The 18205-nt window shown below is 39.3% G+C and overlaps 2 non-coding genes across 2 annotated transcripts; both read left to right on the forward strand.

Moving 5' to 3' along the window:
• The first annotated feature begins 4104 nt into the window (after positions 1 to 4104).
• Positions 4105 to 4211, forward strand: LOC116145603. The gene has a single exon (XR_004130397.1). It is a non-coding gene; the product is annotated as a small nucleolar RNA R71 (small nucleolar RNA).
• Positions 4212 to 18077: 13866 nt separating this feature from the next.
• LOC116145598 lies at positions 18078 to 18184 on the forward strand. The gene has a single exon (XR_004130392.1). It is a non-coding gene; the product is annotated as a small nucleolar RNA R71 (small nucleolar RNA).
• The last annotated feature ends 21 nt before the right edge of the window (positions 18185 to 18205 follow it).

An 18205-nucleotide genomic window follows, 5' to 3' on the forward strand; every position in this document is an offset into this window, starting at 1 on the left:
TAGGTCTTTTTCATGGTTGTAACGTTAGGCTAGGGTAATGGTTTATGAAAGAACGGAAAGAAATTTTTAATAAAATGTAAGAGACTTAATATTTTTGTCACGGCCCGGATCTGACCCCCGAGCTGGGCTGGGCTCTGACCACTCTGGGCTCACCCCAGCGTGACTCACTAGGACTATCCCCGGCCCTGGACCACCGGGTTTCTTTCGCCTTCCCCACCACTCGTACCCAAGACCTCCAGGCTTTAGTCAATTGGGAAGCATGGTGAGTACCATCAGGCTAGCTAGCCTGATGGTACTCACCATGCTTCCCAATTGACTAAAGCCTGGAGGTCTTGGGTACGAGTGGTGGGGAAGGCGAAAGAAACCCGGTGGTCCAGGGCCGGGGATAGTCCTAGTGAGTCACGCTGGGGTGAGCCCAGAGTGGTCAGAGCCCAGCCCAGCTCGGGGGTCAGATCCGGGCCGTGACAATATTCGCTCCCCCACCACTCGAACCCAAGACCAAGGGCTATAGTCAATTGGGGAGCATGGTGAGTACCATCAGGCTTCCCAATTGACTAAAGCCTGGAGGTCTTGGGTACGAGTGGTAGGGAAGGCGAAAGAAACCCGTGGTCAGGGCCGGGGATAGTCCTAGTGAGTCACGCTGGGGTGAGCCCAGAGTGGTCAGAGCCCAGCCCAGCTCGGGGGTCAGATCCGGGCCGTGACAATAAAAAGGCGCCTTTTTATGTAACGGCCCACAGCCGCTACTGCTGCTGGGTCCGGCCACGGAGTTCACACAGCTCCCTACACGTGGCAGGATATCTCTCCCCCCCTTAAGGAGATTTCTTTCGCCTTCCCCATGACTTGAACCCATTCCCCAAGGGGCTATAGGCAAATGAGCATCACCATGAGTACCATCAGGCCAGCTATAGGCAAATGAGCATCACCATGAGTACCATCAGGCTAGCTGGCCTGATGGTACTCATGGTGATGCTCATTTGCCTATAGCCCCTTGGGGAATGAGTTCAAGCCATGGGGAAGGCGAAAGAAATCTCCTTAAGGGGGGGAGAGATATCCTGCCACGTGTAGGGAGCTGTGTGAACTCCGTGGCCGGACCCAGCAGCAGTAGCGGCTGTGGGCCGTTACAATTTTTCAGTAAATGACCATGAACAATCTCTTTCTTGCTTCCCTTCTCATTCACCCTCTACCCTTTCACATTGATTGAACTCTTCCTTCCAACATTAGCACAAACCCTCATGTAATTTTTTTTTTTTTTTTTTTTTTTTTTTGTAAGAAGTAGTAACTCAAAAAAAATTCGTCTACCCCAAGCTTCTACTATCATCATTTATTCATTTTTTTTTCACAACCCACACCTATCTCCTTGCATATACTTAGGTTGTGATCCAAAAAATATATTCATTTTCTTCTACCACACTTCTTTTATGAGTTTTTTTTTTTTTTTTTTTTTCTTATAAGGTCACCCTAAATTAGTCTCTCACAATAAGATGGGTCGGAAAGTGTTTTAGCTTTATCGTCAAGGTGAGATATATTAGCTTACAACAACAAAAAATAAGGCTTACCAAGTGTATATATAGGCTCAAAGGGTTAACTAGGGATAAAATAATATAGGTTGGCTTGAAAGGCTCAATCGTTCCAAAGAAAATTGCCTAAATCATATCCTAACCAATGCGGATTCTAGGATTTCGCCTCAAGTGGTTATCAAATGAGTTCTAGAGTTTACGCACAATTTTCACAAAAAAAAAATTATTGCCCATAAAAACACACATAAAACGTCTCTAAGTTTTTGAATTATTCAACCAATCAAACCCATTCCCAAGAGAGTCATAACTAAATGCAATTGTCATCTACTATCATCTTCACATTACGCGAAAGTTAATAAAATCTCAATGTTACAAATTCACTATCATGGTCTTATCATTGACTTATGTATGAGAACCATACCTAAAACAATTTCACCTAAAAGCTTTTAAAGAGATAATTCAAAGCACAAAAACAATTTGACCATAAGAAAATATTCCTTACCCCCAATGTTACAGATGATCATTGTCCTCAATGTGCAGAGAGAACAACCACACTACCTTTCGTGCGCAACATTTATGTGGAGATAATCTTGTGAAGGCATGCATATTGTTTGTTGTATCCAATAGTCATCGGGAATCTAATCCAAAAGAAAACAATCTATGTGCATGCTTGGCCAATTTAGATTGCATAACAAAAATAATGGGTGAAACATAAACAACTAACATATCAAACCAAATCAAAGTTATCACAACTTAACACATTAAACAAAAATCTAAAATAAATTCAAAACAAAATTAAAGAGCTTGGGTTGCCTTCTAAGAAGCACTTTATTAGAGTCGTAAGCTCAACTTTTCAAATCCTTCAATCTGGATCATCTAGGAAAATCCAAACCCTTCTATCCTTAATGCCACCATCTACATAAAGCTTCAATTGCTCTCTTTCCCTCTTATTCTCAATTTCCTCCTACAAACTCCTAAAATTGGCAACACATTTTTCTAGGGGTAAACGAGGGTATTTTTCTTCTAAGGTCTCAGCTACTTTATCATCAAGGATGCTAATCTCAAAGCAAGTATCTAACTTAGGTGGACATTTCTTAGTATCAAAAACATTAAATTCAACTTGTTCATCCTCTACCCTTAAGATTAGTTTTCCTTTATCAACATCTATCAGCGTTCTACCCGTAGCTAGAAAAGGTCTTCCTAAAATTAGAGGTACCTCTCGATCTTCTTCCATATCTAATACAATAAAATCTACCGGGAAAAATAGTTTATCTACTTTTATTAAGACATCCTCTACTACTCCCTGTGGTATTTTATAGACCTATCAGCTAATTGAAGATGGACTGTGGTTGGTTTTACTTCCCCTAGGCCTAGTTTCTTATAAATTGAAAATGGCATGAGGTTAACACTAGCTCCTAGGTCACATAAAACTTTAGCAAAATGAACATTACCTATTGTGCAAGGAACTGTGAAACTCCCTGGATCTCTGAGCTTTTGTGGTAATTTCTTCAATAGCAACGCACTACACTCTTCTGTAAGCATCACCATCTCATGTTCTTCAAACCTCCTCTTTTTGGTGATAATCTCCTTCAGAAACTTCATGTACTTCGACATTTGCTCCAACATGTCTACAAAAGGAATGTTAATGTGTGAAGTTCTAAACATGTCCATAAACTTACCAAATTGCTTATCCAATCTCTGTTTTTGCACTCTGTGAGGATACGGGAGGGTCGTGTCATTGTTCATCGCAACATGGGCATTTTTGTCAATTTCTACCCCTGTGCCCTCTTTTTCTTCTTCGAGTTTTTCTTTTGTTTCTTCTTCCTTCCTTACCTCCTTCAACTCCTTACCACTTCTTAGTATGACAACATTAACTCTCTCTTTCGGATTCTTCTCTGTATCGCTTGGCAATGTCCCTTAAACTCTTCCCGCTAAAATATTGTGGATTTGCCCACTTTGAGTCTTAAGGTTCCTAATAGAGGCTGACTGATTTTGAACTAGAACGTCAGTCTTCTCAAACCTTTTGCTTGTCTCTTCAATGAACTTGGTCAACACATTCTCCAAATTATATTTTGGCTCTTGAGGTTGAAAAACAGGAGGTGGCTTAGGATAATTGTTGTTACTCCAAGAAAAATTTGGATGGTTTCGCCATGCTGGAGTATATGTATTAGAGTATGGATTCTATTGCTCTTCTTGAAAATTGTTGACATAATTTGCTTGTTGAGGTGGAGCAAATGGATTCCCTACTTGACAATCTCTTGACAAATGATTCCCTGCACAAAATTCACAAGTTAGAGAACGAGTTTCAATAGCATTTACCTTTAGGGCAACTCCTAATTGCTTTTGGATGTTTGAAAGTTGAGCAGCCAACGTGGTGTAGCCATCAACTTTGTACACTCTCGCTTCTTTCCTTGTTGAATTTCTCTCTAAAGGCCTCATGTAGTTATTGTTTGCCATCACTTTAATTAGATTATAGGCTTCCTCCGGTGTTTTGTTATTCAAGGCTCCCCCACTTGTAGCATCCACCATGGCTTGTATATTTGGCATCAACCCATTGTAAAATGTTTGTAATTGCTACCATATTGGTAACCCATGGTGAGGACACCTCTGTAAGAGATCCTTATATCTCTCCCAAGCTTCATAAAGCAATTCCATATCTTGCTGGAAAAAAATTGTGATGTCACTCCTCATCTTGGCAGACTTGATCGGTGGAAAATACTTCGCAAGGAACACTTGAACTAACTCATTCCAAGTACTGATGCTTTTGGGTGGTAGAGAAATTAACCAAGCCTTAGCTTTATCCCGAAGAGAGAATGGGAAAAGCCGTAACCTAATTGCATCATCAGATAACCCATTATGTCGGAATGTATTATATAGCTCCAGAAAATTTGCGATATGCAAATTAGGATCATCACTAGACAGCCCTGTAAATTGAATCGAATGTTCTATCATCTGAATAACGTCTGGCTTTATCTCGAAGGTATTTGCTTGAATCGGTGGTCTCCTAATACTGGAAGCACATCCCTTAATTGTAGGTCTTGAGTAATCCTTAAGTGCCCTTTGAACTTCTTCTCCTCCTGTATCTGCCATTGAACCTAACTCCTCTATACGGTCCAACACTAAAAATACAGAAATAAAAATTAAAGCACTAAAAACAAAAAAAACAAATAAATAGAAAATAAAAATAAATTACAAACCAAATTAGCAAATAAATAGCTTGTACTGATATTGATAATATAAAAGCAATTCCTTGACAACGGCGCCAAAAACTTGTTGTTGATTTTCGCAAGTGTACGAAATCGTGCAAGTAATAAAGTGTATAAAATACGGATATCGAACCCAAGGGAATTACTATTATCAATTACCAATTAAACTATCCTATTACTATTTGATCAATCTAAATTTTATCAAGGAAATCCTAATTTAAATAAACAATTGAATTTAAAAAGAAAACTGAAAAGAGAACAATTAAAATAAACCTTTGGGTAAAAACAAGATGACTAGACCTAGGGCATATGTTAGTAAACGGTCCCATATACGCAGCAGAAACAAAACAAATATAATATAGAGATCGTTTACATGATCCAAGATCAAGGGTATAATTTTACAATTCATATTAAAATAAAATCTACAAAGAAATAAATCTGAGTTTAAAGAAAACAAACACACGTTGGAGGCTCCTCCAAATTTGTCAACGAATGTTTTGCTATCGATCTAAGTGTAGGATTGAACCCACGTAGTCCACACAAAGACAATCTCAAAAGAACCAAAGAGGGATTTGCTAGATCCTCTTTGGCTTCAAGATTAAGAAGAAAGCAGATCAATTGAATTGATTTTTGAGCCTAAAGTGTTTCTGCCGTGGGAGTGTATTAAGAGGGGATGTGTGTGTGTTTTTCTTTTTAAAGAAAAATTCTTCCTTATTTAATTAACACACTTTTTCTTTTATAGTGAATCAAGTTGCCCTAATCGCATATGGAATAAGCTTGGGCTCCAACCCAAACGCCCCACGTTGCCAAACACTCCCAATTTGATATTTTATTTTATTCTCCATCATATGTTTTGGCATCGGCCCGATCTGACCCCGAGCTGGGCTGGCTTTGACCACTCTGGGCTCACCCCACGTGACTCACTAGGACTATCCCCGGCCCTGGACCACCGGGTTTCTTTCGCCTTCCCCACCACTCGTACCCAAGACCTCCAGGCTTTAGTCAATTGGGAAGCATGGTGAGTACCATCAGGCTAGCTAGCCTGATGGTACTCACCTGCTTCCCAATTGACTAAAGCCTGGAGGTCTTGGTACGAGTGTGGGAAGGCGAAAGAAACCCGGTGGTCCAGGGCCGGGGATAGTCCTAGTGAGTCACGCTGGGGTGAGCCCAGAGTGGTCAGAGCCCAGCCCAGCTCGAGGGTCAGATCCGAGCCATGACAATATTCGCCTCCCCCCCCCACCCGCCCAAGACCAGGGCTATAGTCAATTGGGGAGCATGGTGATTACCAGGCTTCCCAATGACTAAAGCCTGGAGGTCTTGTACGAGTGGTAGGAAGGCGAAGAAACCCAGGTCCAGGGCCGGGGATAGTCCTAGTGAGTCCCGCTGGGGTGAGCCCAGAGTGGTCGAGCCCAGCCCAGCTCGGGGTCAGATCCGGGCCGTGCAAAAAAAGGCGCCTTTTTATGTAACGGCCCACAGCCGCTACTGCTGCTGGTCGGCCACGATTTCACACAGCTCCCTACACGTGGCAGGATATCTCTCCCCCCCTTAAGGAGATTTCTTTCGCCTTCCCCATGACTTACCCATTCCCCAAGGGGCTATAGGCAAATGAGCATCCACCATGAGTACCATCAGGCCAGCTATAGCAAATGAGCATCACCATAGTACCTCAGGCTAGCTGGCCTGATGGTACTCATGGTGATGCTCATTTGCCTATAGCCCCTTGGGGAATGAGTTCAAGCCATGGGGAAGCGCAAGAAATCTCCTTAAGGGGGGGAGAGATATCCTGCCACGTAAGCTGTGTGACTCCGTGGCCACCCACGCAGTAGCGGCGTGTGGCCGTTACAATTTTCAGTAAATGACCATGAACAATCTCTTTCTTGCTTCCCTTCTCATTCACCCTCTACCCTTTCACATTGATTGAACTCTCTTCCAACATTAGCACAAACCCTCTATGTAATTTTTTTTTTTTTTTTTTTTTTTTTTTTGTAATGAAGATAGTAACTCAAAAAAATTCGTCTACCCCAACTTCTACTTCATCATTTATTCATTTTTTTTTCACAACCCACAACCTATCTCCTTGCATATCTTAGGTTGTGATCCAAAAATATATTCATTTTCTTCTACCACACTTCTTTTATGAGTTTTTTTTTTTTTTTTTTTCTTATAAGGTCACCCTAAATTAAGTCTCTCACAATAAATGGTCGGAAAGTGTTTTAGGCTTTATCGTCAAGGTGAGATATAGTAGTTTACAACAAAAAATAAGGCTTACCAAGTGTATATATAGGCTCAAAGGGTTAACTAGGGATAAATAATATAGGTTGGCTTGAAAGGCTCAATCGTTCCAAGAAAATTGCCTAAATCATATCCTAACAATGCGGATTCTAGGATTTCCCTCAGTGGTTATCAAATGGTTCTAGAGTTTACCAATTTTCACAAAAAAATTATTGCCATAAAAACACACATAAAACGTCTCTAAGTTTTGAATTATTCAACCAATCAAACCCATTCCCAGAGAGTCATAACTAATGCAATTGTCATCTACTATCATCTTACATTCGCAAAGTTAATAATCTCAATGTTACAAATTCACTATCTGTCTTATCATTGACTTATGTATGAGACCATACCTAAAACAATTTCACCAAAAGCTTTTAAAGAGATAATTCAAAGCACAAAAACAATTTGACCATAGAAAATATTCCTTACCCCCAATGTTCAGATGATCATTTCCTCAATGTGAGAGAGAACAACCACTACCTTCGTCGCAACATTTATGTGGAGATAATCTTGTGAAGGCATGCATATTTTTTGTGTATCCAATATCATCGGGAATCTAATCCAAAGAAAACAATCTATGTGCATGCTTGGCCAATTTAGATTGCATAACAAAAATAATGGGTGAAACATAAACAACTAACATATCAACCAATCAAAGTTATCACAACTTAACACTTAACAAAAATCTAAAATAAATTCAACAACAAATTAAGAGCTTGGGTTGCCTTCTAAGAAGCACTTTATAGAGTCGTAAGCTCAACTTTCAAATCCTTCAATCTGGATCATCTAGGAAAATCCAAACCCTTCTATCCTTATGCCACCATCTACATAAAGCTTCAATTGCTCTCTTTCCCTCTTATTCTCAATTTCCTCCTACAACCTCCTAAAATTGGCAACACATTTTTCTAGGGTAAACGAGGGTATTTTTCTTCTAAGGTCCTCAGCTACTTTATCATCAAGGATGCATTCTCAAAGCAAGTATCTACTTAGGTGGACATTCTTAGTATCAAAACATTAAATTCAACTTGTTCATCCTCTACCCTTAAGATTAGTTTTCCTTTATCAACTCTATCACGCGTTCTACCCGTAGCTAAAGTGCTTCCTAAAATTAGAGGTACCTCTCGATCTCTTCCAATCTAATACAATAAAATCTACCGGGAAAAATAGTTATTCTACTTTTATTAGACATCCTCTACTACTCCCTGTGGTATTTTATAGACCTATCAGCTAATTGAAATGACTGTGGTTGGTTTTACTTCCCCTAGGCCTAGTTCTTATAAATTGAAAATGGCATGAGGTTAACACTAGCTCCTAGGTCACATAAACACTTTAGCAAAATGAACATTACCTATTGTGCAAGGAACTGTGAAACTCCCTGGATCTCTGGCTTTTGTGTAATTTCTTCAATAGCAACGCACTACACTCTTCTGTAAGCATCACCATCTCATGTTTACAAGAAAAGAACAAGGAAAACTTCTCTATATTGTGAATCAAAGCTCCAGAACTTCTGCTACTTCTCTTCTCTGCAGATTTTTCTCCCTTTCTTCTCACCAAAAGATCCTCAAAATAATGCTAAAAGACTTCTATTTATATCCTACAAGGGTTAGGGTTTGTTTTTCCTTAATTCTATTTTATTTGGAACCCTTAACCCTATTCTCCTGGCTAAAAACAGACAACAAACTAATGACTTACGTGACTGTGCCACGGCACAGTAGCTACTGGAAAAAGTGTGTCGTGGCATTGTGCCGCGGCACAGTAGCTGCTGCCCTTTTTCCGCATCATTCCACTATTCTTCAAAGATGTTGATTTTTGAACTCGATAACGATGAAATTTAGAAAAGTTATAAACATATGAAATGTAGCCCTTTGAACGAGCTTTCCAACGGTCTAAGAATAATCTTAATCCGAGTTCTACAGCTCAAGATATTATCAAAATACCAAGACATGCGCAGGCTGGAACGTAATCTAGAATCTTCTCTTTACTTCAACTTCCATAACTTCTTCAATTCAACTCCGATTCTTGATCCGTTTGTTTCCACTTGTCACTCATTCCGTTGCCAACATGATTCTTCATCTGAGCATGACATTTAAGCACTAGTAACCTGAAAAATACTCAAAAATACTCGTGATCCCGTAAAAGGCAATTATGAAAATATTAAGCAACTTTACCAAATTAAGCCTGATTTCCCACAATTAATCCCCAAAAACCACTAACTAAATGTGTATTTTCAAGCTTTTATCACAACCCCCAACCAGCTTCTTGCTAGTCCCTAGCAAGCTAAGCGATAGAACAAGTCTTTTAGCTTGAAAACACAAACAAAATAAAGTCTATATCTAAACTATCCTAAATCATTTCCGTAGATTACCACGGTTGCATTTAGCAATGCAACAAGCCTTTAAACCCCTAGGCGGCCCTAGTTGGACGAGTTATAGTCTCGTGAGGGTTTCCAGCGATGATACCCACAAACATCCTAACCTAACCTCACATAGACTCAAAACTAAAGACTCAAACAAACATTTTAGGATTCATACATATAATCGTCTCAAAAATTGTGTCAATGTGAACAAATCAAATAATTAACAACATGCAAATGCAAAGAATAAGTGAATTTCAACTACACTTTTGTTATTGACTCTCTCATAATCATTCACAAGCCATTTATCTAAAAACCCAGATGATTTTATGCATAGCCTCCATAGGCAACGTACGAAAATAAAACAAATGTGCAATCAAATCCATAAGCTCACTTTTCAAACCACTCTCCACTAATGTAGAATCCAATCATTACCTCGGATCATTAGGTCTTTTTCATGGTTGTAATGTTAGGCTAGGGTAATGGTTCATGAAAGAACGGAAATGAATTTTTAACAAAATGTAAGAGACTTAATATTTTACAGTAAATAACCATGAACAATCTCTTTCTTGCTTTCCTTCTCATTCACCTTTTACCCTTCCACATTGATTGAACTCTTCTTTCCAACATTAGCACAAACCCTTATGTAATGTACCTCATTTCAAGTTCTTCTCCCCAGTTACTTCTTCCTATTTTTCTGCAAATATATATATTTAAGGAAAATAGTAACTCAAAACAAAATTCGTCTACCCCACCTTGCTTATACTATCATCATTTTTTTTTCACAACCCCCAACCTATCTCATTGCACATACTTAGGTTGTGGTCCAAAAAATATATTCATTTTCTTCTACCACATTTCTTTTCATGAGTTTCTTATAAGGTCACCATAAATTAAGTCTCTCACAATAAAATGGGTCGGAAAGTGTTTTAGGCTTCATCGTCAAGGTGAGATATAGTAGATTTACAAAAAAAAAAAAAAATAAGGCTTACCAAGTGTATATATAGGCTCAAAGGGTTGACTAGGGATAAAATAATATAGGTTGGCTTGAAAGGCTCAATCGTTCCAAAGAAAATTGCCTAAATCATATCCTAAGTAATGCAGATTCTAGGATTTCACCTCAAGTGGTTATCAAATGAGTTCTAGAGTTTATGCCTAATTTTCACAAAAAATTTATTGCCCATAAAAAAACACATAAAACGTCTCTAAGTTTCTGAATTATTCAACCAATCAAACCCATTGCCAAGAGAGTCATAACTAAATGTAATTGTCATCTACTATCATCTTTACATTACGCAAAAGTTAATAAAATCTCAATGTTACAAATTCACTATCATAGTCTTATCACTGACTTATGTATGAGAACTATACCTAAAACAATTTCACCCAAAAGCTTTTAAAGAGATAATTCAAAGCACCAAAAACAATTTGACCATAAGAAAATATTCCTTCCCCCCAACGTTAGAGATGATCATTGTCCTCAATGTGTAGAGAAAACAACCACACTACCGTTCGCGTGCAACATTTATGTGGAGATAATCTTGTGAAGGCATGCATATTGTTTGTTGTATCCAATAGTCATCGGGAATCTAATCCAAAAAGAAAACAAACTATTTGCCATGCTTGGCCAATTTAGAGTGCATAACAAAACTTATGGGTGAATACAAATGATTAACATGCCAAACCACACTAAATTTGTCACAACTTAAAACCTTAAACGATAATCCACATAAAACCTACATCAAACAAACAAGCCATATGAGAATTTAAACAACACAAAAATAAAAGTACATAAAGCGAAGGAAATAACATGGAATGCAACACATCAATTGTCCTTTTCCAACTAGAGCTCGTCTCATTGCTTATTCCTCCATACTTTCATCGGACGCCTCCTCATCGTCTTCTTCATCAGCCTCACTCGGGCGATAAATCATCTCGCTCAATTTGTACCTTGAAGTGTCACACCCTGCTTGCTCCATTTGATCTCGTTGCATGTTAAAGAGTACTTGAAATTGAGCATTCATCCATTCGGTTTGTTGACGTTGATAATCACCTATGGTGTCCACCATATCATACAAACTCTCGTCTTGGTCCTCTTGTGGAGCTTTTGAGGATGAAGCACCCGCTGATCCAGTTATCTTTTTCTGTCCTATTGAGAGTTTGTTCATGTACTTATAAGTCAAACAAATGCTAGGTTGAATCACCTTTTCTCTCGAAGTATGAGGAACTCCCGCTTGACGACATAGTGTCGTGACGAGTTGCGGGAAGAAGTAGCTCGTGTTAAGATTGTTGGCACAAGATAACATTTGAGACACAATTATGTTACCCACATTCATCTATTTCTTTGTCATGATACAATAAAGCAAGATTCCCCTCACTCGATCCACAGTACTATTGTGGGTTGTTGGCATCAATCTTGTGTTCATGAAATATTGTCACACACGAGTAGCATTGCAAAGATTTCCTGCAGAAAATTTCTTATATCGGTCACCCACCATGACCCACTTTGCTTGTCCTTTTGTCAATCTCCTAATTACCTTGTCATAATCGACATTTTTCAAGTACTCCTCATATTCGTCCTCTTCGACTTGTGGCAATTCATAGTATTGGTTAATTGTCTCAGCATCAAATTTTACCTCCTTTCCTCGAACTCTCGTCTTCCTATTGGAACTGTCGGGTAAGTTAGCATAGAATTCTTCTACAATTGGAGCAACAGCTGACGGAGGTGTTTGAGTGAATTTATTCCAACCCAATTTCTTTACTATGTCAGTTATTTCTTCTACGTCATCATCATCAAAATCCATGCCTCTTTCTTGTATGAAACCCCTCACTTTTTGCTGAGCATCGTCAAACCTTCGCTTAGCTTTTCCAGTCACAAACTTAGGATCATGCACTCGACTACCCTGCCCACCTCTCACTTTTCGCTTGGGGGCTATCTTTGGAGCCATGAAAAATATTTTTTCTGTTTTCAACACAATGAGCTGCCACAATCCACTATTAGACAATCACCTAATTCTTCAACTAAGCTTGAACTTATCTCCCTTAAATACCACCAATTCAACTCAGCATCACCAAGTATGACAATGTATGATTGAAACTCCACACACGAAAATTGCATAGCACCCTTATCCTTATCCTAGAATTTTCTCAACCACAAATTTGCACCCAAAATCACCAATTTTTCCATCAACAAAATATTTCCAATCAAAGTTACCACCAATTCAACTCAACAACACCAATAATGACAATGTATGATTGAAAATCCACACACGAAAATTGCACATCACCCTTATCCTAAAATTTTCTCAACCAACGAATTTACACCCAACATCACTAAGCAATCTTGCCAAATCAAGTTATAGGAAGCCAAATTCGTGAATATAGAGTTTAGAAATACTTACTTGTGTTGGAAAGAAACTATCTTGCTCATCAATTCCACCAATTTCTCTTGAAATTGAAAATCCCCAATTTCATAACCCTAACTCCACCAAGAAAATTTGCTTGAATTTACACTTGAAATCCTTGCAAAAGAGGAAGAAACTAAGAATGAGAATGGGATTTAGGAGAAGGATGAGTTTTTGGGGTGAAAGAAGTGAAAAAGTGGTGAAAAAAACGCAAAAAAACGCAACAGCAGGGTTGTCTTTGTTTTATGGCGTGAATGGGGGTATGAACTGCTGGGTTTAAAAACCCAGCAACGCGCGATTGTGCCGTGGCACAGTAGCCCCTACCTAAGTTGTGCCGCGGCACACACGTGTTTTCTCTTTTTTTTTTTTTTTAAAATTAACAAAAAAAAACTATAAAAAAAAAATAAATAACAAAAAACATATATAAATAATAAAATAAATAAATGCATGGAAAACGAAAATGAAAGAAAATAAAATAAAAGAAAAGTAATTTAAAACATAGGTTGCCTCCCACGAAGCGCTTAGTTAACGTCCTTAGCTTGACGCCTTTTTATGTCATCAATTTGGATTCTGAAGAAGAATTGAAACCCTCTTGTCGTCATTCCCATTCTTAATATAGGGTTTCAATCTTTGCCCGTTGACTTTGAATGTTCCCTTCGTCGGGTGGTTAAGCTTTATCGCCCCAGGCGGAAACACGTGATGAATGATGAACGGGCCAGACCATCTTGAGCGCAATTTTCCCGGGAAAAGTCGTAGTCTAGAGTTGAACAACAACACTTTGTCGCCCTCCTTGAATTCCTTGTTCACAATGTGTTTGTCATGCCACTGCTTTGTCTTTTCTTTGTAAATCCGGGCATTCTCGTATGCATTGTTGCAAAACTCTTCAATCTCATTGAGTTACAGTAAACGTTTTGCTCCTGCGGTTTGTAGATCAAAATTCAGAAACTTTATTGCCCAATACGACCGGTGCTCTAACACTACTGGCAAGTGACATGCTTTTTCGTAAACCATCCTATAGGGCGACATTCCTATTGGTGTTTTGAATGTCGTCCTATACGCCCATAGTGCATCATCAAGTTTAGTTGCCCAATCCTTTCGAGAGGTGTTCACTGTCTTTTCCAGGATTCGTTTCAACTCCCTATTTGATACTTCGACTTGGCCACTGGTTTGTGGGTGATATGGGGTTGCAACTCGATGTGTAACCCCATACTTGCTTAACAATGCTGCAAATTGACGATTGCAAAAGTGAGAACCACCATCACTGATAATGGCTCTTGGCATGCCAAACCTTGAAAAGATATTCTTCTTTACGAACTTGATAACGACACGAGCATCGTTTGTTGGCAACGCAGCAGCTTCCACCCACTTCGACACATAATCTACAGCAACCAAAATGAAACGGTTAGAAAACGAAGAAGGAAAAGGTCCCATAAAATCTATCCCCCAAACATCAAACAATTCGACTTCTAGGATATTATTTAAGGGCATGGCATTCCTCCCAGATATATTCCCAACCCCTTGACACTCATCACAACTCATAACAAAACGAAAAGCATCTTTAAAAAGAGAGGACCAAAAAAATCCTGATTGAAGAACTTTAGCGGCGGTCTTTGTCGAGCCGAAATGACCACCAACTTCCATTGAATGACAATGACGAAGTATATTCGTCATCTCTTCCTCTGGCACACATTGTCTTATCATCTGATCAGCGCAATGCTTATACAAAAATAGATCCTCCCAAAAGTAGTACTTTAAATCTGCAAAGAATTTCTTTCGTCTCTGGGAGTTCATTCTAGGGGGCATGACCTTCTGCGCCAAATAATTGGCAATATCCGCAAACCACGACCCTTCTTAAATTGCAAACAATTGCTCATCTGGGAAGTATTCATTGATTGGCTTCTCTTCCTCTTGAACTTCTTCATTGGACTCCAATCGGGATAAATGGTCAGCCCCTTGATTTTCCGTTCCTTTCTTGTCCTTGATCTCCAAGTCGAATTCCTGTAGGAGCAATACCCATCGCAATAATCTTGGCTTGGAGTCCCGTTTTGCGAGAAGGTACTTCAATGCAGCATGGTTTGTGTACACAATAACCTTGGTACCTAGCAAGTAAGAACGAAACTTATCAATGGAAAATACTACTGCTAAAAATTCTTTCTCAGTAGTGGCATAATTCAGCTGCGGTCCCGTCAAAATCTTACTGGCATAATAAATCACATGCAAGACCTTACCTTTTCGCTGTCCTAAAATAGCCCTTAAAGCATAATCACTCGCATCACACATGAGTTCAAAAGGTAGTTCCCAATCGGGCACAACAATAATATGAGTAGAAATTAGTTTTGCTTTTAAACACTTAAATGCATCTAAACGCTCTTGACTAAAATTAAAAGGAATATCCTTAGCTAATAAATCACAAAGAGGTTTAGAGATTTTAGAGAAATCATGTATGAATCTCCTATAAAAGCCCGCATGCCCAAGGAAGCTTCTGACAGCCTTCACTGAATTTGGAGGTGGTAGTTTCTCAATGACTTCAATCTTTGCTCGATCCACCTCAATTTCGTTCGCTGATATCTGATGACCTAACACAATCCCATCTCGTACCATGAAATGGCATTTTTCCCAATTTAGCACCAAGTTAGTGTCAACACATCTCTGCAAAACATTAGACAAGTTAGTTAAACAATCATTAAAAGAATTTCGAAAAATAGAAAAATCGTCCATGAAAACTTCAATGGACTTCTCAACCATATCAGAAAAAATTGAGATCATGCAACGTTGAAAAGTTGTAGGAGCATTGCGCAAGCCAAAAGGCATTCTTCGATAGGCGAATGTTCCATATGGGCATGTGAAAGTAGTCTTCTCTTGATCTTCTGGCGTTATGGCAATTTGATTGTAGCCTGAATATCCGTCTACGAAACAATAGAACTCATGGCCAGCTAACCTCTCCAACATTTGATCAATGAACGACAATGGAAAATGGTCCTTACAAGTCGCGGAGTTCAGTTTGCGATAGTCGATACATACTTTCCATCCCGTGACCGTTCGTGTTGGAATCAACTCGTTGTTGTCATTACGGACCACTGTCATTCCTCCCTTCTTTGGCACTACTTGGACTGGACTCACCCATGCACTATCCGAAATTGGATATATGATTCTTGCATCTAAAAGTTTCAACACCTCCTTCTTGACCACTTCTTGCATTGATGGATTCAATCTTCTCTGTGGTTGGACAGTAGGCTTGAAACTTTCCTCTATTAAGATCTTGTGCATGCAGATTGAAGGACTGATACCTTTGATATCCGCAATTGTCCATCCAATGGCCTTCTTGTACTTTCTCAAAATGCACAGCAACTTTTCTTCCTCTACAACACTCAAAGAAGCATTAATAATGACTAGAAAAAATTTACTCGCTTCTAAAAATGCATACCTTAAATGAGATGGTAGTTGCTTGAGCTCAAGTGTAGGCGCTTTTGTGATTGGTAAAGTTGACTGAGACTCCACGGCTCCAATTTCTCTGATCGATTTAGCTTCGGGACGATCTAAGGGTGGTAAAGCATTTAAGTATCTTGGACACTCTCGTATCTCTTCACCATCAAATTCATCCTCCTGGTCTCTAGAATTCATCAAACAATTCTCTAAAGGCAGAATTGGGTAATTCTCTTCAAAATTCTGCTCCACTATGGTGTCAAGAACATCAATCTTAAAACATGAATCTAAGTTAGATGGATGCTTCATAGACTTGAAAACATCAAATTCTACTTGCTCATCTTCTACCCTTAAGATTAATTTTCCTTGGTGGACATCTATCAATGTTCTACCCGTGGCCAGAAAAGGTCGTCCTAAAATTAAAGATATTTCCCTATCTTCCTCCATATCTAACACTATGTAATCTACTGGGAAAATCAGTTTGTCTACCTTAATCAGGACGTCTTTGACTACCCCTCTAGGATATGTGATCGATCTATCAGCTAATTGGAGAGACACGGTGGTTGGCTTCACTTCTCCCAATCCAACCTTCCTGTAAATGGAAAACGACATTAAGTTAATACTAGCCCCTAAATCGAATAACACTTTATCAAAATAACAACTACCAATAATACAAGGGATAGTAAAACTCCTTGGATCTCGTAGTTTAGGTGGTAGTTTCTTTTGAATCAGTGCACTACATTCCACCGTCAGCATGACTTTCTCGTGTTCCTCGAATTTCCTCTTGTGCGTGAGGATTTCCTTCAAAAATTTTGCATACTTCGGCATCTGTTCTAGCATATCAACAAAAGGGATATTAATATGTAAACTTTTAAACATGTCAATAAACTTACCGAATTGCTTGTCGAGCTTCTGATTCTTCAACCGTTGTGGATATGGCAGAGTTGCCTGGCTCAACGAGGGTTTCTGCTCGGATGCACGGTCGCTGCGGCCATCAGATTCATTGCCGCGGCTATCGTCCTTTCTCCTGATGAAATTTTCTGTATTTTCACGCTCTTCGTGGCTACCATCTTCATCGCCGCGGCGATTGTCCCTCTGTTCATTCTGCTAGGTTTGTTCTTTCCTCTGTTTTTCACCCTCTGAATTTTCCAAACTTCGACCACTCCTCAAGGTGATTGCATGCGCTTGTTCCCTGGGATTCTTCTCTGTGTTGCTCGGCAAAACTCCTTGAGTTCTTCCCGCTAATATGTTGTGAATCTACCCAATTTGAGTCTCAAGGTTCCTAATAGAAGCTGATTGGTTTTGAGCCAGGACGTCACTCTTCTCAAACCTCTTGCGTATCTCTTCAATGAACTTGGTCAACATATTCTCTAAATTAGATTTTTGCTCTTGAGGTTGAAAAACAGGAGCTTGCTTTTGCTCATTATTGTTGCTCCATGAAAAGTTCGAGTGTTTCCTCCATGCTGGATTATACGTATTGGAATACGGATTCCCTTGCCCCCTTTGGAAATTGTTGACGTAATTGGCTTGTTCAAGCTGAGCAAACGGGTTTCCCTCTTGGCAATCGTTCGATGCATGATTTCCTGCACAAAGGTCACATGTTAGAGAAGAAGATTCAATTGTATTTATTTTCAACACATTACCTAATTGCTTCTGGATGTTCATAAGTTGAGCAGCCAATGTAGTGTAACTGTCAACTTCGTGCACTCCAGCTGATCTCCTTGTTGAATTTCTCTTTGGATTCCTCATATAGTTATTGTTTGCCATCACCTCGATCAGATTGTATGCTTCCTCTGGCGTTTTATTGTTCAGGGCTCCCCCACTTGCAGCATCAATCATAGGTTGAATGGTTGGTAGCAACCCTTGGTAGAACATTTGTACTTCTGACCAGATTGGTATACCATGGTGTGGGCACCTCCGTAAGAGATCTTTAAACCTTTCCCATGCTTCATACAATGACTCTGAATCTTGTTGGTAAAATTTGGTAATCTCACTCCTCAGTTTGGCCGACTTGGCAGGTGGAAA

Source organism: Pistacia vera, unplaced genomic scaffold (genome assembly GCF_008641045.1).
Source record: "Pistacia vera cultivar Batoury unplaced genomic scaffold, PisVer_v2 Contig462, whole genome shotgun sequence".
Lineage (NCBI taxonomy): Eukaryota > Viridiplantae > Streptophyta > Magnoliopsida > Sapindales > Anacardiaceae > Pistacia > Pistacia vera.